This window comes from Gekko japonicus, unplaced genomic scaffold, assembly GCF_001447785.1.
Source record: "Gekko japonicus isolate JY-2015 unplaced genomic scaffold, Gekko_japonicus_V1.1 scaffold2891, whole genome shotgun sequence".
Classification (NCBI taxonomy): domain Eukaryota; kingdom Metazoa; phylum Chordata; class Lepidosauria; order Squamata; family Gekkonidae; genus Gekko; species Gekko japonicus.
Window position 1 is genome coordinate 173,882 of NW_015165328.1, and position 20,635 is coordinate 194,516.

The following is a 20,635-nucleotide window of genomic DNA, read 5'->3' on the forward strand; positions in this document are numbered from 1 at the left end:
GAGCCCCTGATGCGCGGCCCCCGCGCATCAGGGGCTCTCCAAGAGGAACCCCGGCTCCTCAACAGCTGGATCCCAGCACCGTTTGCAGCTGGATCCCCGGCTGCAAGGGATCTCCGGCTGCAGGGGATCTCTTAGATCCCTCCAATCCGACCCACTGAGCGAAAAAAAAATCGATCCAGCATCTCCGCTTACCTCGCAGGCAGGAGGGACGGATCCAGCTCGGCTCAAGGCAGCCCGGGCTCTTCCTCCCCCCCCCCCCGCCTTTTCTGCACTTTCCATCTCGAAGCTCCGCCCCTAAAGGCAATGGGGCGGGGCTTGGCCCGAGGGGCGGGGCGGGAGAGCGCGCATGCGCCCAATGGCGCATGGGGGAGAAAAGAGGGCGTTTTCATTCATTCGTTGGTGCGGTCTCTTGGGAGCAGGTGCGCTGTTCGATCTTTTTTCGCTGGCAGGCTTTTTTTTTACTCGCGAGTAAACCCGGCTTCTCTCAATGGCCTCGACTCCCTAAGTAACGGGGCGTTGCTCCGGAGGAAGCGCCCCGGTGCGGACTCGAACTGAAGTCGGCGCGGGTGGATGAAGGAGCGGCTGGGGATGTGTCTACTCGCGAGTAAAGCGAGAGTCCGGCCCATGCACAGGGAGAGCTGCAACCTGGGGAGGCTAGAGCCGGCACGTTTGGTGTGATTCGACACATGATGCGCCCCGCGCAGAAGAACCTCGCACGTGTCCTCTTGCACGGGGGTAAGGGAAGTTGAACTAATAATCCTGTTTTCTGCACCCACATTAGAGACACACGGCTGCCCCTGGCCTCTTTTAGAGCTTTCTGGTGCCCCGCGCATAGGACCAATGTTCCCTCTAAGTGGTAGAGTCTTGTGAACAAAAATTTTACTTTGTGAGCTACTGGCATGAAAGTTGTGAGCGGGCGATTTGGCTACTGCATAAATTAGTTTGCTCTGGAGCCATCCTTCCTGAGCTGAGACAGAAATGTGTGAGCTGAATGCTAAAAAACTGTGAGCTTGCTCACACAAACTCAGCTTAGAGGGAACAGTGCATAGGACCCAAGCAATGTTCCCTCTGAGCTGTGGAGTCTTGTGAGCAAAAATTCTACTTTCTGAGCTCCTGGCATTAAAGTTGCGAGCGAGCCATTTGGATACTGCATAAATTAGTTTGCTCTGGAGCCATCCTTCCTGAACAAAGACAAAAATGTGTGAGCCAGGGTCTAAAAAACTGTGAGCTAGCTCACACTAACTCAGCTTAGAGGGAACACTGGACCCAAGCCAATATGCTGGATTTCCCAACCTCCAGGTCTCCCGACTGCAGAGATCAGTTCTCCTCAGGGCTATTTTTGGGCCGGCTGGCTCCTGAGTTGGCCACGCCCAACAGGAACTCATTAGCATAATAGGCCACACCCAACAGCAGAAACTCATTAGGATTGGCTACAATTAGGGGTGTGTGGCATAACAAGCAAAAAGGCCCTGGGTTTTGACAACAAACAAGATAAAGAGAATAAGAAGCAATAGGTGGGTGTGGCTGGGTGACCACACTTCTGGTAACATGAGGTGTGTGGCCTAATATGCGAATGAGCTGTGCTGTCAGGGTGTGGCCTAATATGCTAATGAGTTCCTGCTGTTGGGTGTGGCCTATTATGCTAATGAGTTCCCGCTGGGCTTTTCTACAAAAAGAGCCCTGGCTTCTCCCGGAGAAGAAGAGATTGGATTTCTACCCCGCCCTTCACTACCCAAGGGAGTCTCAGAGCGGTCTACAAACTCCTCTCCCTTCCCCTCCCCACAAGAGACACCCTGGGAGGTAGGCGGGGCAGAGAGAGCTCTGACAGAAACATAAGACAGCTCTTATCAGAACTATGGCTTGCCCAAGGTCCTCCAGCCAGGTGCAAGTGGAGGAGAAGGGAATCAAACCCGGTTCTCCCAGATTAGAGTCCGCACACTTAACCACTACGCCAAACTGGCTCTCTGCCCCACCTACCTACAGTGTCTGCTGTGGGGAGGGGAAGGGAAAGGAGAAAATGGCTGCTCTGGAGGGTGGACTCTATGGCATTAGAGCCAGTTTGGTGTCATGGTTAGGAGCGCGGACTCTAATCTGGGAGAACCGGGTTTGATTCCACACTCCTCCACATGCAGCTGCTGGTGTGACCTTGGGCCAGTTACAAGTTCATTCAGAGCTGTTCTCTCAGGGGTAGTCCTCAAAAGAGCTCTCTCAGCCCCACCTACCTCACAGGGTGTCTGTTGTGGGGAGGGGAAGGGAAAGGAGTTTGTAAGCCGCTCTGAGACTCCTTTGGGTAGTGAAGGGCGGGGTATAAATCCAATCTCCTCTTCTTCTTCTTTTACCTCGCAGGGTGTCTGTTGTGGGGAGGGGAAGGGAAAGGAGTTTGTAAGCCGCTCTGAGACACCTTTGGGGAGTGAAGGGTGGGGTATAAATCCAATCTCTTCTCCTTCTTCTTTTACCTCACAGGGTGTCTGTTGTGGGGAGGGGGAGGGGAAGGAGTTTGTGAGCCACTCTGAGACACCTTTGGGTAGTGAAGGGCGGGGTATCAATCCAATCTCTTCTCCTTCATTCCACTGCAATTTAAACCGGCTCCTTTTGCAGATTGCCCTGGACGGGTTCCATTTCCCTTGTCTGCACCAGATCGCAACGGCGCAATGCTCGACATCCACTTCTGGCACATCCCAGCATGGGCGTAATGTGTAAAGATTGTTGTGAAGTTAATTGCTTTAGGATTTGAGAGTGGGATTTTGGTCCCGACCCAGGAACCATTAAGCCAGACGACCGGCATGTAATTGAAATTGGCTGTCATTGGTTCTGGAGGGGTTTGAGGATTGCTTTGCTTGCATAGTGAAGGATATTTGGTAATGCAGCAGAATTCTATGAGCTCAACACATACTCTGGGGATATGAGGCTTAAGTGCAGAGGGTGGGCGGGGAAGATAATGGATAGAGGCGGTGTCAATTAAGCCGCTGATTCAAAACATGCTTACTGGGAAATGGACCTGACGGAAATTAAGCTGCAGAACGGAACTTTTAAAAAAAGTTAAATAGAGTGGCATTCCAAAACTTCAACAGGAATAACAAGCGCACATCTTGGTAAATTCTCCCCATACATATACCCCAAATCGCGTCGCTTACAGCCTGAAAATCTTGTTGGGTTCTAAGGTGCTATGCTGTAAGATGCCATCAAGTCAAAGTTGACTTCTGGTGACTTCATACGGGGTTTCAAGGCTTTGCCATTCCCTGCCTCCACATCATTAAAAAAAAAAAAAGGAATAGAAGAGGAAGAAGAAGAAATTGGATTTATACCCCGCCTCTCACTACCTGAAGGAGTCTCTGAGCAGCTTACAATCTCCTTCCCCCTCTCTCCCCACAACAGACACCCTGTGAAGCAGGTGGGGCTGAGAGAGCTCTTTTGAGGACTACCCCTGAGAGAAGAGCTCTGAGAGAACCGTAACTGACCCAAGGTCACACCAGCAGCTGCATGTGGAGGAGTGGGGGAATCAAACCCGGTTCTCCCAGATCAGAGTCCACGCTCCCAACCACGACACCAAACTGGCACTAAATAATTGTTTTTTATTATTTTGGGGATGCACAGCATATATCCAACTATAACATAAACATCTTTAACATAATAAACATAAAAGGAATCTAAATAACCTCATTATCTCAGTATTTGGCAATGTTACAACTTTGGCAATATATATAGTCTATTAACACAGAGGATAGTTGCACCAAAGTTTGACTCTTTCTACAATTCCTTGCAATTCTCATTTTTAGGAATGACTTTGTGTTCCTTCAAACATTCTGTCACAGGGATCCATAGAGCTCTGAAGTCTTCTAAGTGTTTCTCCGACTGAGGCATAAAGATACCATTTGAGATCTTACCTGACACAAAGTGATCCCAGTATAGAGAGCCACATTTGCAAGGAAGTTACCTTTTTATCTTTCCAGGTATATGCCATCAATATCCTTGCCACTGCCAGTAGAGTAGAAATCAGTGTCTTTTTTGCCTTGATTCCCCACTCCTCCACATGCAGCTGCTGGTGTGACCTTGGGTCTGTCACAAGTTCTTTCGGAGCTGTTTTCTCACGAGCAGTTCTCCAAAGAGCTCTCTCAGTCCCACCTCCCTGCAATGTTCCCTCTAAGCTGTGGAGTCTTGTGAGCAGAAATTCTACTTTGTGAGCGACTGGCATTAAAGTTGCGAGCGAGCGATTGGGCTGCTGCATAAATTAGTTTGCTCTGGAGCCATCCTTCCTGAGCTAAGACAAAAATGTGTGAGCCAGAGGCTAAAAAACTGTGAGCTAGCTCACACTGACTCAGCTTAGAGGGAACACTGCTCACGGGGTGTCTGTCGTGGGGAGGGGCAAGGAAAGGAGTTTGTGAGCCGCTCTGAGATTCCTTTGGGTAGTGAAGGCCGGGGTAGAAATCCAATCTCTTCTTCTTCTTCTCTTCTGTTCTTTGAACAGGACACATTGACCCAACTATTCAAGAGGACGGTCTTCAGGAGCAAAGGTCAGTTGTGTCCTGTAATCTTTTGTATTCCCTTTATTATTGCCTGCCGCTGCGTAACAACCTTGGACTTCCTTGGGGGTCTCCCATCCAAATACTAGATAGGGCCGACCCTGCTTAGCTTCTGAGCTCTGATGAGATCGGGCTAGCATAAGGTGCTACTGGAATCAAAATGTAGTCGGTCTACTTCAGACCGATAACGCTATCTTCTGAAACGGAAACTATCTCCAGAGTCCAAACGCAGGATCAGTAGCAAGCAGAACACCCAAAATTAAGGCATCTGTGGTCACTGTATAAGTTATGAAGTGTTTATGTGTATTGGGCAGTTACATAAGAACCTAAGAGAAGCCAATGTTGGATCAAATCAGTGGCCCATCTAGTCCAACACTCTGTGTCACACAGTGGCCAAAAATACCAGGGGCCAGGACACTAGAAGCCCTCTCACTGTTGCCCCCCACCCCCAAGCACCAAGAATACAGAGCATCACTTGCCCCAGACATACGAACATAAGAGAAGCCAATGTTCGATGAGGCCAATGGCCCATCTAGTCCAACACTCTGTGTCACACAGTGGCCAAAAATACCAGGTGTCATCAGGAGGTCCAGCAGTGGGGCCAGGACACTAGAAGCCCTCCCACTGTTCCCCCCCCCCCCAAGCACCAAGAAGACCGAGCATCACTTGCCCCAGACTGAGAGTCCCTATCTATACCTGGTGGCTAACAGCCACTGATGGACCTCTGCTCCATATGTTTATTTTATTTTTATTTATTTATTGATTTGATTTCTATCCCGCCCTCCCAAAGGCTCAGGGCGGCTCACATACGATAAAACCAGATACAATATCAGCATATATAATATTATCCAGTTCCCTCTTGAAGCCGCCCACGTAGCTCCCACCACCTCCTGTGGCAGTGAATTCCAAGTGTTAATCACTCTTTGGGTGAAAAAGTACTTCCTTTTATCCGTTCTAACCCGACTGCTCAGCAATTTCATGGAGTGCCCACGAGTTCTTGTCTTGTGAGAAAGGGAGAAAAGGACTTCTTTCTCTGCCTGCTCTATGCCATGCACAATCTTGTAAACCTCGATCATGTCACCCCTCAGCCATCGTTTCTCCAAGCTAAGGAGGCCCAAGTACTTTAACCTTTCTCTATACGGAAAGTGTTCCAACCCTTTGATCATTCGAGTTGCCCTTTTCTGCACTTTTTCCAATGCAATAATATCCTTTCTGAGGTGTGGTGACCAGTTGGGTTTGGAAAGATAAACACTGTCAGATGTCAGCTGCAGGCCAAATCAGGTGGGTGAGAGAGGCATTGCTAGAGCTCACCTGCAAGCTGACGACGCATTTAATGTCCTAACGGTTGGATGTTCACCCCCTCTGTCATGCTAAACTTAAACCTGCTAGCCTTTCAAAAGTTAGCAGGTATGCCAGCTGCATTCCATAGGTGCATATGCCCTCCCTAGGTTAATATTAATTCAGCCAAGTTTGTTTATTTTGATGGTAACATACCAGGAAGCGGTCTTCCTGTTCCACTGAATTAATTCCAAGCGAGGGTTTCCTGAAACACTCCTGAAGCAAACAGAACGTGGAGTTTTTGGACTGATCTTCCTCCTATGCTTTTAGCTGCAGCTAGACCCGTAGAGATTCAGAAGGTGAGACAGCTCAGGGTAGAGGGAACAGATTGGGGGAGAATCCAGATTCTAAATTTCTTTCTTTTTAAGAATATTTTATTTATAGAGTTATATTATGTTGTGCAGCCCAAATACATACAGATTGGTTTATACATTCGGAGTCTTTTACTTAAGGTTATTTTCCCAGCACTTGTATGAGAAACAGAGGAGAATCCTTGGAAAACCCAGCATGGAAAGGCAGACCAAGAGCGAATACAGTCTTGCAGTGCAACGACGCCTTCTCTCAAGGCATTAAATCACATAAAAGTTGCCTTGTGTTGAGTCATGCCCATGGGCTGTCTAGTGCACTGTTCTGCCCGGTGTCGTGGTTAGGAGCGCGGACTCTGATCTGGGAGAACCGGGTTTGATTCCCCACTCCTCCACATGCAGCTGCTGGTGTGACCTTGGGTCAGTCACAAGTTCTCTCAGAGCTGTTCTCTCAAGGGCCGTTTCTGCCAGAGCTCTCTCAGCCCCGCCTACCTCACAGGGTGTCTGCTGTGGGGAGAGGAAGGGAAAAGGAGTTTGTAAGCCGCTCTGAGACTCTGAGTGAAGGGTGGGTTATAAATCCGATCTCCTCCTCCTCCTCCTGGGTATGTTTAAGGCTGGGGAGGAGACGACTGAGAGGTGACATGATAGCTATCCTCAACTACTTGAAGGGCTGTCATAGAGAGGATGGGGCGGAGTTTTCTGTTGCCCCAGAAGGTCGGACCAGAACCAATGGGTTGAAATTAAATCAGTGTCAGGACCCACAGCTAAACAACAAAGTACATGCTTCCATGAAGGTTTTACTTTTATTGAAAAGCCATAGATGCAATACCACGAACACTGTTAGGAATGGCGGGATACCTGTGCGCATAATAGGATATAGGGCATTCGTATGCACCCCCCATAGCAATAACCAATTAGGTGGGCTCACGTGCGCGGGAGACTGCTGGACTCTAACGGCTGTGAAGCTGGGAACGGAGAAGCTCCCACGGACGATAGACACCACATACCTCACCAGTACAACATTAAAGATAAGCGTTACAGCTTTGAAGCAATTAAGCGCATGGGAAGGAATGCAAAGCGATTAGAAAACATCTCCACACTCATGGCAGCGTAGCTGACAATCAGAAGAGTTTTCAGCTAAACCTTAGGACAGACTTCCCGACAGTCAGAGCCCGCGTGGCTCTCCCTCTGGCCCATCTCAGCTGCGCCTCCTCCCCGTGCCGAGCTCCGCTCCAACCTTGCCACTCCAGGCTGGCCGCTTTCTTTTTTTTGTGGGGGGGGGGAGGGCAGGGAAGGGTCGCCTCAGTGCTTAGTTCTCGCGGTCCTTTCTTCCACGCCCAGGGAAATGCTGATCGCCACTTTGGGGTCAGGAAGCACTTTTTCTCCAGGCCTGTTTGGCCGGGGATCCTGGAGGTTTGTTGTTATCTTCCAGGCATGGAACAGGGGTCACTGGGAATATGGAGGGGGAGGTATTTGTGAATCTCCTGCATCGTGCAGGGGGCTGGACTAGATGACCCTGGAGGGTCCCTTCCAGCTCCATGATTCTATTCTATGAAACGACCAGTAAGCCTTGGTGCTCTGTGGAGATTGAAGAATCTCATTCGTTTTCCTTCCTTGCCCCCAGAATGACTATCCTGCACTTGCTATCGCACTGGGGTCACAGGCAATGCTCCCTCTAAGCTGTGGAGTCCTGTGAGTAAAAATTCTACTTTCTGAGCTACCGGCATTAATGTTGCGAGCGAGCGATTTGTCTGCTTCATAAAATAGTTTGCTCTGGAGCCCTCCCTCCTGAGCGAAGACAAAAATGTGTGAGCTGGAGGCTAAAAAACTGTGAGCTAGCTCACACTGACTCAGCTTAGAGGGAACACTGGACAGTGACTTGCAAATGGAACCCACCGGAATGTTCCCTAGGCCCAGGGGTCATTTCCTGCAGGAGCGCACAGGTGCGGAGCTCGAGCAGTAAAGAGCCCAGAGGGGGGGCACATGCAACAAGCCCCACCCCCTGCTCCCAGCAGCCCTCAGTCAGAGCAAGAAGCAGCCAGGGAAGTTGCAGAGACCCCCCCCCCCCCCGGTCCAAAACAGTCCAGTGGCACCTTTAAGACCAAGTTTTATTCAGGTACAAGCTCTCCCTCCTCTGCGAGGACAGATCTTCACGTCCCCCCCCCCAATAGCTAGCAATCCAAAACAGTCCAATGGCGCCGGAGTGGTGGGTGTTGCCTTCTGACACACTTCCGGTGATGTCAGGGGGTGTGGCATATGCAAATAAGTTATGCTAATTAGTTGTGCATAAGAAGTCATGCCAATGAATTCCTGCACCTCTTTTTCTACGAAATGACCCCTGCCTAGGCCCACCAAGTCTTGGGTTGCACCGTGTGCCAAAGCCAATCCAGCCACTGTGGCTGCACAACTGTGTCTTGAAGGACGGTGGCTGAGAGCGGATGGACGGGGTGGGGAGACCAAAACACCATCACAAAACACTTCTGCGAGCGGACAAGTGTCAGTTTTTGTGTGCACTGCCAAAAGGGGGGAGAGGATCTCCATTCCCCACACACTGTGTCTAAATAGATATGATCCAAAGTCTCCCTACCATTCCCAGGCTACGTGGTCATTTCGTAGAAAAAGAGGTGCAGGCGCTCATTAGCACAACTCATTAGCGTAACGTATTTGCATATGCCACACCCCCTGACCTCACCGGAAGTGTCTGAATAACAAAGGGAACAGCCATTTTATTGAGAGGGGTCATGATTCCAACGATTTTAAGTGTGTTACTTTAGAGGTCCTTCAGTCCAAACCATACACTGTTGCAGACACACATCAGCTATTGTTACAGAGGGAGGCGTACTGGATTTTCAAGCTGGCCACAGTTCAACCGGCCGGTTTAAACTCAGCATTAGAATTAGCGTGCTTCCTGTAAACACTCACATACACAAAAGAAGTTCAGTCACTCACTGGCCCAGTGAATTCTGATACAACTTACCTGAGATTCCTTAATGTTGCATGTACTCTTCTATATTAGATGTATTATTATTCTTTAATGTCGTATGTACTCTGCTATATTGGATGTATTATGCATGCACTCCTGGTTTTGCTACAAATGTTTTGCTACAAATGTTTTGACAAATGGTGCAAGCACATTGTTACAATTGATAAGTTGGCACCAATAGGTTTGAGGCACATGACCTTGGACCTGTATATAGTGAAAGCGTTGTTAGTAGTCACTTAAGACTTACCTGTCCACTTGAGATGTCATGATTGTAGCTATATAGCTGTGAAGACTGTTTTGGTAAGATTTTATAAGTTTCCTATAATTAATTCAATGTTCAACAATGCTTGGTATGCAGTTTACTATACATGCAATTATTTTATTCACAGATTCAGAGACTCCAGTAAAATTGTATGTATTATGTATCAATTAGGTATGCAAGCATTGTTTATTTTACACCTGTTGAAGGGCTCCTTGTTCTGATTTACAATTGTGTATTGACAGGGGACCTACTTGTTCACCTGTTGAATATAAAAGCACACATCATGAATACCATCAGTACCAGAAATTAGTTTACTTTCGTGTAATTTACTTCTGTGTGCACGTCTGCAGCAATCCTTGTGTTTTTCATTCTTCATCACCGGAAGTGTGTCAGAAGGCAACACCCACCGCTCAGGTTCCACTGGACTGTTTTGAACTGCAAGCTATTGGGGGGGGGGGACGTGCAGATCTGTCCTTGCAGAGGAGGGAGAGCTTGTACCTGAATAAAACTTGGTCTTAAGGGTGCCACTGGACTGTTTTGGACCAGAGGGCCGAGGGGAGCGCTGCAGCTTACCTGGCTGCTTCTTGCTCTGACTGAGGGCTGCTGGGAGCAGGGGGTGGGGCATGTTGCATGTGCCCGCCCCCTGGGCTCTTTACTGCCGGAGCTCCGCTCCTGTGCGCTCCTGCAGGAAATGACCCCTGGTGGTAAGTACCGTCAAGTTGCAGCTGATTTATGGCGACTCAGTAAGGGTTCTCAAGGCGAGAAACTCATAGGGGGTGGTTTGCGGTTGACTCCCCCTGTGTAGCAACCCTGAAACCATTTGGGGATCTGCCCTCCAAGCACTAACGGGGGCCAACCCTGCTTAGATTCCGAGATCCGGCTAGCCTGGGCCTTCCAGGTTGGGTCTTTGTGTAGCAACTTCGGCCTTCCTTGGTGGTCTCCTGCCCAAGTACTCCGCTTAGCTTCTGAGATCTGATGAGATCGGGCTCGCCCGGGCCATACAGGTCAGGGATTCCCGCTGCCTTGAACAGTCCCATATTTCTGTGCCTGGTGATTTCGTTGCATTGGGATCAGGAGGACTTCTCTTTCGCATCTGTGGATAACAAAAGGTTTGGCGCCACCTCCTGGCCACATGGTAACCATGAGTGGCTAGCAGCCAGTGCCTCTTCTGAGCCGAAGACGTTATCTGAAGAAGTGCTCTTTTCTGCTGCTACAAAAGTGCTCTTTTCTGCTGCCCATCTGGATCCGTCTCCATGGAAGGCGCCACAGATAGCCATAACAGAATGGGAATCCATCGACCTTGTGATATAAGGACAGATGGACAACACATTCTAGCTGTATCTGAGGAAGTGAGCAGTGACTCCTGATAGCTCCTCCCCTGCCACAAATTATGTTAGTCTTGAAGGTGCTCCTGGACTCTTCCTCTTTTCTACTGCAACAGACAGACAAACACGGCTACCCATCTGGATCTATCAACACAGAAGGCACCATGTTTCGTCATACAGAATGGGAATCCGTCAACTTTGTGATAGAAGGACCCATGGGCTCTCTTTCTAGCTGTATCTGAGAAAGTGAGCAGGGACTTAGGATGGAAAGCTCATACCCAGTGGCACCAATTTTGTTAGTCTGCTCCTGGACTCTTGCCCTTTTCTGCTGCTACAGACGGACTAACACAGCTACCCATCTTGACCTACCCCCATGGAAGGCACCACATTTAGCCACACAGAATGGAGATCCATCAACCTTGTGATATAAGGACCCATGGGCTCTCATTCTGGCTGTATCTGAAGAAGTCAGCATTGACTTAGGACGGAAAGCTCCTCCCCTGCCACAAACTTTGTTAGTCTAAGATGCTACTGGATTCTTGCTCTTTTCTGCTGCTACAGACAGACTGACATGGCTACCCATCTTGACCTACCTCCATGGAAGCCACCACATTTAGCCGTGCAAAATGGAGATCCATCAACCTTGTGATAGAAGGACCCATGGGCTCTCATTCTAGCTGTAGCTGAAGAAGTGAGCAGTGACTCAGGATGGAAAGTTCCTCCCCTGCCACAAATTTTGTCAGTCTTGAAGGTGCTCCTGGACTCTGGCTCTTTTCTGCTGCTACAGACAGACTCACACGGCTACCCACCTGGATCGATCTTCTGAGCGACGTGAGACGACAAACACCTTCTTTGCCGCTGCATTAACTTGTTCCTCAAGCAAACAAAAACCCCTGGGTCCAGTATAACCCCATGGCTCTTACCCAAGTCCATCAATGTCAGCTGTATGAGTTTACAGTGCTGTCAACAAGTCACAGAGCCGACGTACGGTATCCCCATGGGGCGTTCAAGGCAAGGGACTAAGTTTGGTTTGCCATAGCCTTCCTCTGCAAACTCTTCCTTTGTGGTCTCCCGTCCAAGTACTGATCCTGCTAAGGCCCTGACATCTGACAAGATCGGGCCTATACTGCACCATTCCACGCCCCCAAGTGTCCCCCATCAAAACTAGGGAGTCCCACGTCCAATGTTCCCTCTAAGCTGTGGAGTCTTGTGAGCAAAGATTCTACTTTGTGAGCTCCTGGCATTAAAGTTGTGAGCAAGTGATTTGGCTACTGCATAAATTAGTTTGCTCTGGAGTCATCCTTCCTGAGCGAAGACAAATATTTCTGAGCTAGAGGCTAAAAAACTGTGAGCTAGCTCACACTAACTCAGCTTAGAGGGAACACTGCCCACGTCAAGCTCAGGCCGACTTAAACTTTCGCTTCTTTCCCTTGTCATGATGTAAGGGGGGTGGAACTCCTGAGGGGGGTGTATGTTGTGGGAGTGCAGGGGGGTAGTAGCCCTAAGCATTCCTTAAGTTGTACCCCAGGAGTTGGTTCCCATGGGATCGACCGTGGAGACTCTTTCGCCTAGCTAGGTTAGATAGGGCACCATATGTCTGTCTGAGTTGCCATAGCAACGCTAGGGGGGTAGGTGTGACGTATGAATGTGAGGGGTTTCATGCTTCCACCTATAACCTGTATGTTCCCGCTGTTTTCTTCAGTCCTAACAAAAGTTCTTGGACCTACGGCAAGCATATCTTTAATAAAGCATTTCACTGCCAAGAGTGTGTGTGGAGAGTGTCTTAGCTGGGGACCTGGCATCCCATGTCCTTCACGTCCTCCGCCTTCCCAACCGACATTCCCGCCATATTGTCAGAACTCCGTTTCTGCTTGTTCATACTTCGCCATTTAACCGCAACACCCAGGCGCTGGTTCAGTACCCGTACCGCTTCACCAAGAGGGTTGCCAACTTCCAGCCTAGGACATTCCTGGAGATTTGGGGACGGTGTCTGTGGAGGAAGGGTTTCACCAAGAATCTATGATATACCATAGAGTCTGTTCTGTGGCAAACCACCTGCGTTCCGTCTCTTGACTTGAAAACCCCACAGGGTCGCCGCACGTCGGCTGTAACTTGACAACAGTTTCCAGTTCCAGTTTTGATGACTCTGTTTTATTTTTACCTTCTGGGCCGCTTCGAGCAGGTCTCCAGAGAAGCAGCATAGGAATTTCCTAAGTAAACAATCGGATTTACCTGTAGAGAGAATCAGGATCATAAGGACATAAGAGAAGCCATGTTGGATCAGGCCAGTGGCCCACCCAGTCCAACACTCTGTGCCAAACGGTAGCCAAAACCCAGGGGCCATCAGGAGGTCCACTGGCAAACCAGAACTCCAGAAGCCCTCCCACTGTTGCCCCCCCCCAACCACTAAGATGACAGAGCACCACTGCCCCAGACATAAGAACAAAAGAGAAGCCATGTTGGATCAGGCCAGTGGCCCATCCAGTCCAACACTCTGTGTCCCACAGTGGCCAAAACCCAGGGGCCATCAGGAGGTCCACCAGTGTTGCCAGAACTCCAGAAGCCCTCCCATTCTTGCCCCCCAACCACTAAGAAGACAGAGCATCACTGCCCCAGACATAAGAACATAAGAGAAGCCAATGTTGGATCAGGCCAATGGCCCAACACTCTGTGCCAAACGGTGGCCAAAACCCAGGGGCCATCAGGAGGTCCACCAGGGGGCCAGAACTCCAGAAGCCCTCCCACTCTTGCCCCCCAAGCACTAAGAAGACAGAGCATCACTGCCCCAGACATAAGAACAGAAGAGAAGCCATGTTGGATCAGGCCAATGGCCCAACACTCTGTGTCCCACAGTGGCCAAAACCCAGGGGCCATCAGGAGGTCCACCGGTGGGGTCAGAACTCCAGAAGCCTTCCCACTCTTGGCCCCAAGCACCAAGAAGACAGAGCATCACTGCCCCAGATCACACCCACTCCCCTCCACCCTCCATGTATTTGAGGCTGCAGCAGAACAGGTCAGACTCAATACCTGTGAGCCCAGTCCATACCTGGGGTGGGGGGATGGAGGGTATGCACACAGCACAGTCTACATGCTTTGGCGTTTCTGGGTATATGGGACTCTGAAGTGGTGAAGGAGCGTGTTACGTATTGATTCGGACATGTCTGGACACGTAGCGCTAAGGAAGCCATGTGGTCTAGCACACCTTCAGGATTTAGAACAGTAGCCGACTCGGATCCTACTCGGGACCAATAGGTTTGCCCGGATTCTAAGGTTGACCTACGATGGACTCTTACACTGTAAATAGCCAATCACGGGAGTGGGGTGTGTGTTGGGTGCTGCACGGACAAAAGCAGGGTTTGGTGTAGTGGTTAAGTGCACGGACTCTAAACTGGGAGAACCTGGTTTGATTCCCTCACTCCTCCACTTGCACCTGCTGGATGACCTTGGGCAAGCCATAGTTCTGTCAGAGCTGTTCTTGAAAGAGAGCAGCTTCTGTCAGAGCTCTCTCAGCCCCACCTACCTCACAGGGTGTCTGTTGTGGGGAGGGAGAGGGAAAGGAGTTTGTAAGCCGCTCTGAGACACCTTTGGGTAGTGAAGGGTGGGGTATAAATCCAATCTCTTCTTCTTCTCTATCTCCTGCCAGTGCCCAGATGGGACCTGGCCGCCCTATTTCTGTCTTGGTTGGGTGGAGTGTTCCCTCTAAGCTGAGTTAGTGTGAGCTAGGTCACAGTTTATTAGCCTCCAGCTCACACATTTTTGTCTTAGCTCAGGAAGGTGGGCTCCGGAGCAAAGTCATTGATGCAGCAGCCGAATCGCTCGCTCACAACTTTAATGCCGGTAGCTCACAAAGGAGAATTTCTGCTCACAGGACTCCACAGCTTAGAGGGAGCATTGGTTGGGAGGTCGATTGGTGCGGGCGAGAAATGATTTTAGGGTAAGTGGTGGCCTGTCAGCATGGAAAGGCCTGTCCCCCAAGGCCCGTGAGGGTAGAATTAGAAGAGGGAAGAACCATTCTGATTTTTTTTTTTTTGGAGGAACGGCGGGGTATAAATCCAATCGCTTCTTCTTCCTTTTCTTCGAACCCAGCTAGTTTGTCTTTAGTTGAGCTGAACACTAATAAATATGAGCTGATCCCTTGCTACGCGTCTGAACCCAGTACATTATAGAGCGGTAAGGGGAAGGGACAGCAGCAACCCCGTTCCCAAACATCTGAACAAGGCTTAAGAAAAACCCAAAAGGAATTTGCCATCATCCACAACAGCGTGCGGAGCTGCGGTGGCTCAAGTGGTTAAGATGCTGAACTGCAGGCTGTGGAAGGTTGGTAGTTCAGCAGTTCGAGACCCGAGTGTGCCGCATGACGGAGTGAGCTCCCGTCTCTGGTGCCAGCTCCTGCCAACCGAGCAGTTCGAAAGCAAGACATTGCAAGTAGATAAATAGGTACCGCTTCGGTGGGAAGGTAACAGCGTTCCGTGCGCCTTGGTGTTTAGTCATGCTGGCCACATGACCACGGAAAACGTCTTCGGATAGCGCTGGCTCTTCAGCTTGGAAACGGAGATGAGCACCGCAACCCTAGAGTCGGACTCGACTGGCTTTCGAGCAAGGGAAACCTTTACCCCCTTTTTTTTTTACAACAGCGTGCATGTTATTTTTATTCCCGCAGGGGGCAGCATTGACCCAAGTTAAAACCTGATCAAACGAACCACGATTCGTCAAACCACAACTGTCAGGTTAATCCCAACAGAAGAGAAACGCACAAAATTTAAAAAAGGGGGGGGGCTTAAGAATTAGTTTCTGCATGAAGGTAATAATAATAATAATAAAAAAGTAGAAACCTGCAACGTATAATGGGAACAGACCGGAAACATCAAAACCATGATCACCCCCTTCTGGCTTACAAGATTTCGCCTTTTTCTCTCTGCTTGTCCGTGGAGATGAAACTCCTCCTGACATAAATGTTGGCCGGAACACTTCCGGGTGTCCACCAGCAAGTCGGACGCGACTTACAGCGGACCTGTAGAGTTTTCAAAGCCAGAGATGAACAGAGGTGGTCTGCCATTGCCTTCCTCTTGCAAAGGCTTTCCTGGTGGTCTCCCATCCAAGTCCCAGCCAAGGTTGACCCTGCTTAGCTTCCAAGATCTGACGAGAGAGATCGGGCTGTCCAGGTCAGAGTGCAAGGGTATGGAAAGATAATCCCTCAGGGCAGACCTAAGCAGAGCTACAATCCTGTAAACCCATCGCCTTCAATGGACTGAAGAAAGCTGTACCTCTGCTTAGGATCACACTGTTACAAATTCAGGTGTAGGGATGGGCACGACCAAGGAAAAATGCGGTTCAGTTTGTGGTTCGGTTACGAGGTATTTTTGCAAACCAAACAGGTTCATGGTTCGTGGCCCCGCAAAGGGACTGCGGTCCCTTTCAACAGGGTTTGCAGAAAGCTCGGAAGCTACCAGAACCACAGGGAGCAGCTTGCTCCCCACCACTTAGCTGATTTGGGATGTCTTGTGCCGTCCTTTTAAAGTTTAAAGGGACGCCACAAGACAGCCTGAAATAGCTGAGCGGCAGGGAGTGCCTCCCTGCCACACAGCTGTTTTCGCAGCTTTTGCGGGGAATAGAAAGCAGGGGTTTAAAGGGACTCAGAGTCCCTTTAAACCCCTGCTTTCTGCTCTATCCAGGAACCACCACAATATGCCACAAACTGCCTTAAAAGTTCATGGAAGTTCATGACAGAACTTCTGTCTGCGAACCACGAACAGGGAAAACTTCATGATCTATTTTGCTTCGTGGTTCGGTTTGTGCCCATCTCTACTCAGCTAGATATTGCAAAATACACCAGTAAAAAACCTCACAATCCCATCTTATTAAAAATTATTTATCAGCTATAAAGTCATCATTAACACCGTAAGGGAAACGGATTAAATACATTATCTCAATAATCAAAAAAGCCACTTTATTGCAAAACAAAAATAAGATGTATCTATATATTATGAGCTTATTAGTTGACAATGGGCCAGATAGAAAGAGTTCAATACATTTTATCAAAACGCTTCCACCTTTTTAGCACAACAGTTTTGACATACAAGTAGCTGTTGTTTCATGGTTAACAGCCTCAGCAAAGTCCACCATAAGAGGAAAAACATTCTAAAAGATCGAGAACAAATTAAAAGGTGATAGAACAACATTTGGTCACTTTATGCAAGTTAGTCCGCGCCCCTCGTGCCGGGCTGGATTCGTTTACAAGTGAGACAGTAAACTCCACATTTAAGAAAAAATACAAATCAGTGCATTAAATGAGGCCAAGGAATCCACATTCATTTGGCAGACGAAAAGTGATACCCTTTTTAGAAGGCCTTCCACAGAGGATGGCTGACACGTGAGCACAACCGTGCCAACTGGCTTTTTGTGCGCAAGGCTGGTAGCCCTGCTGCTGGCACAACTCAACAGAATGGAAATCACGAAGGGGAGGCTTCGGGGAGAGGGAGCAAAGCCCAAAGGTGGGACCCCAAATGGGAAGTTCAGGGACCAAAGAGAGACTTGCAGTGAACCCTGCAGACAAAAAAGTGCTGCCGAAAAGCTAACTAAGCTGCCAAAGAATCCCCAGGACCAAAGATTATGCGCCATGTGAAACAATTAAGACCAAACATGCAGTGACCGGCGAAAAGCTCAGAACAGAGGACTGGTTCGGGCAAACAGCACAGGAGGTGAAAGATTCAAATCAGTAACTTCAGAGGTAAACCAGATTTTCAGGGTATGAGCTTTTGACAGTCAATGCTCCTGTGATCAGATACAAGTTGAAATGGAGGTCCCTCTCTGACGAAGATGGGTAGCCGTGTTAGTCTGTCTGTAGTGGTAGAAAAGAGCAAGAGTCCAGGAGCACCTTCAAGACTAACACAAATTTGTGGCAGGGGAGGATCTTTCCTGAGTCACTGTTCACTTTTTCAGATACAGCTAGAATATGAGTCCTTGCCACAAATTTTCTTAATCTTTAAGGTGCTGCTGGACTCTTCCTCTTTTCTACCTCTTCGATGAAGGCAGCTTTGAGTCTCGAAAGCGCCTATCCTGAAAATCTGGCTGGTCTCTGTGCTTATTGGACTCGAATCTAGGTCTTCTACTGCAGACTAGCTCACTGGCAGAGCAGCTGCTCGGCATGCAGAAGGTCCCAGGTTCAATCCGTGGCACCTCCAGTTGAAAGGATCACCCGGTAGGTGATGGGAGTGGCCTCCGCCTGAGACCCTGGAGAGCTGCTGCCAGCCTGAGTAGACAATACTGACTTTGATGGACCAAGGGTATAAGGCAGTTCTTGGGTACCCTATGAAACCAGCACTGGAGGTGGTTCGCTCGTCCCTGGATACCTCTTCATATAATAGGGGGGGAAGTCCATCTCTGAATGCTCCCCTTTTGCTGCTCAAAGGATTTGCAAATCGAAGTGATACGGTCAAGAACAGGTTTGCAGCCTCGTTGCTGTTTGAGGCCCAATGAGGGCTTCTTGTGGGAAAACAATTCCCGCAGGACAATTTCTGTCCTCCACACATCTCATACATCCTGTGGAGTCCCCATGTCTACCTATGGCACCTTATCCCCGAGCCTCTCCTTCACACACACACATTTCGCTTTTGCGGAAACCTGGCAAAATGTTTCGATGGCTCTATCACTATTCGAACACACGGCAGCATTTCCGCTTGAGTTTCATAAGGCATGCTGACTGGGGATTCGAGGCCCACAGATCCGTTCTGCTACAGGCAGTGCTCTCTCCCGGCATACGGATCCACACTCGCAGCCTGGTTTTTCTTGCAACATCAATTAGAAATTGCCTGGAAAGGAACCCACTAATGCAGTCCTGTCTTGTTATTCTGCTTGACGACCCAAAAGAGGAAGGCCTCGATTTAATACTGTTCAACATTCAATTTCTAAAAATACACAGTCTTGCGTCAAATCTGTACATTCATCGGGTTTTATCAATAGTGTCGCAGATGTTCAAATCTTTCTCACAAGTATATCGGATGACAGGTGTGGCTGATAAGGAGGGAAACTAAAAGCAGCATTTGGGGCCTTGCTGGGCCATGGCCAAAGATTGGGACATGTTACGTTTTTTGGACAAAGGGTACTTTCAAAAAAGTTACCCATGGAACACAGATAGGTACCCAATCATAAAGTTGCTCTGATGGAACTGCGTGTTCATTTGTGGAAGAGGGGATAAGTGATTTCCTCTGATTTACCCCTCCCATGCAGAGCACAGCCCTCACTTTTCCTCCTATATGGCTCCTGGGGATCCAATGCCAACGCGCCCCCCCCCCCGGGACCAAAATACCGAAGGGCTGAGCAGGCAGAGGATGTGGGAAAGGCCGCAGACTGCTGGCTACATGTCACTATGTACATAACTTCAAAATGCTCCCCGCTCCAATAAAACTAACTAGGCCACACAGTTAATACATCTGTGCAGATAAGTTACCTGCCCGTACCACTATTTCAATAATTTGCAGGATAAGGCAAAAATCTATCGAGCATCCATGCCTGCACATCTAGAGGTGATTCTAAGCCATCACAGGTAATCAGGAGAGCAGATTTTCTACAAGCCCGTGCAGAAATCATGGGATGAGACAACTAAACGGAAACCAAAACCCACCTTAGTAGACTTCAGGAGCGATCCCTCTAAGATTTACCTGGGTGTAAAAACCACTGAAAACAGTGGGATTTACTTCCAAGCATACCTCGATAGGATCCGGCAGTTAAGGGTTTCCTTCCTCTTGGGAAAACTGAAACTGGATGCTGCTACTATTTTTTTGCAATACTCCGATACCGTGGTTAGAAGAAAGGAGGGTGGTGGCAGTAACTCAATTTTGGCAGTGGTACACCCATTGGATGTACTTCAAAGGCTACTCATGACTATTTGAAACTTTATCTTCCTTCCCTTTGCAGTTTTCTTCCTCTGGCTAGAGTATAGCAAAATCCGCCCCCAGTAATGTCAACTGGGACATGTGGGGGTGGATAAGGACAAAGCAGCTACAGAAAAACTCCGGGACATACCACTCCTATGCAGAACTGACTCTAAAAACTAACCCTTAAACATATAATCCAAAAGGGCCATTTAATTTAGGGGGTGGCATTTTTGCACAAGCACGGACTTTGGCTTTGGGTGCAAAATTCAGTTCTCTTTATATCTGAATCCTGCTTTAAAAGAAAGACAAGTTTCCAGTCTTTATGGGCTCTGAAGGCAGGTTCGGAAGAGAATGTAGGCAGTGATCAGTGAAGACATGGTGTAGGGCAAGGTGGGAGTCATGCAGAATGTCCAAAAGGCAAGGGAGAGGCTTTGGTGCTTTGCAGGACGCTCTATGCCTCTGCTCTCGACTAGCAGCAAAATAAGGTGTGCAGAATCACAGAACAAAATAAACAGGTTGCGGAGTTTAGTTTGTCTTGGGGGAGACCTGCAACGTACTCTCTGTCATCTCTGCATCTCAATCGCAACCTGCCCGGACACAGAACATCCTTCTCTTAGCCAGTAAAAAAAATCTTTTGATTAAAGAAATCTTTCGATGAATGCCTCAAAGGAGATTCTACCAGTTAAGGCGCCCACAGTGGAGATAAGCTCCAAGCAACCAGTTGATTGCAGTACTTTTTAAACTAGATGTGGGGTTATGGATCCAAAGAACAGGCGAGATGAGGGGATGGTGCACAGGACAATCATGGATCCACAGCAGGTCCCCAGTTCAAAGCCTTGGCATCTCCAGCCCAAAGGACCTCATACAGCTGGTGTTAGGAGAGACCCTTCCCTGCCTGAGACCCTGGAGAGCTGCTGCCAGCCAGAGTAAGACATTAGCGAGTTCACCAGTGGTCTGATTCAGCAGAAGGCAGCTTTCTAGATGTTTGCTGCCAAGAAGAGGTATGTGGGAGAAATCAGAAAGCTTGAC

At 48.9% G+C, this 20,635-nt stretch overlaps 1 protein-coding gene across 1 annotated transcript in view; it reads right to left on the minus strand.

The window, feature by feature from the left end:
• Positions 1–242, minus strand: part of CAPN5 (calpain 5) — a 155,872-nt gene extending 155,630 nt beyond the window's left edge. Inside the window, exon 1 of the mRNA XM_015410535.1 lies at positions 193–242. The gene's annotated coding sequence lies outside the window, so the exon portion shown is untranslated. The remainder of the gene's footprint in view (positions 1–192) is intronic.
• Between the last annotated feature and the right edge of the window lie 20,393 nt (positions 243–20,635).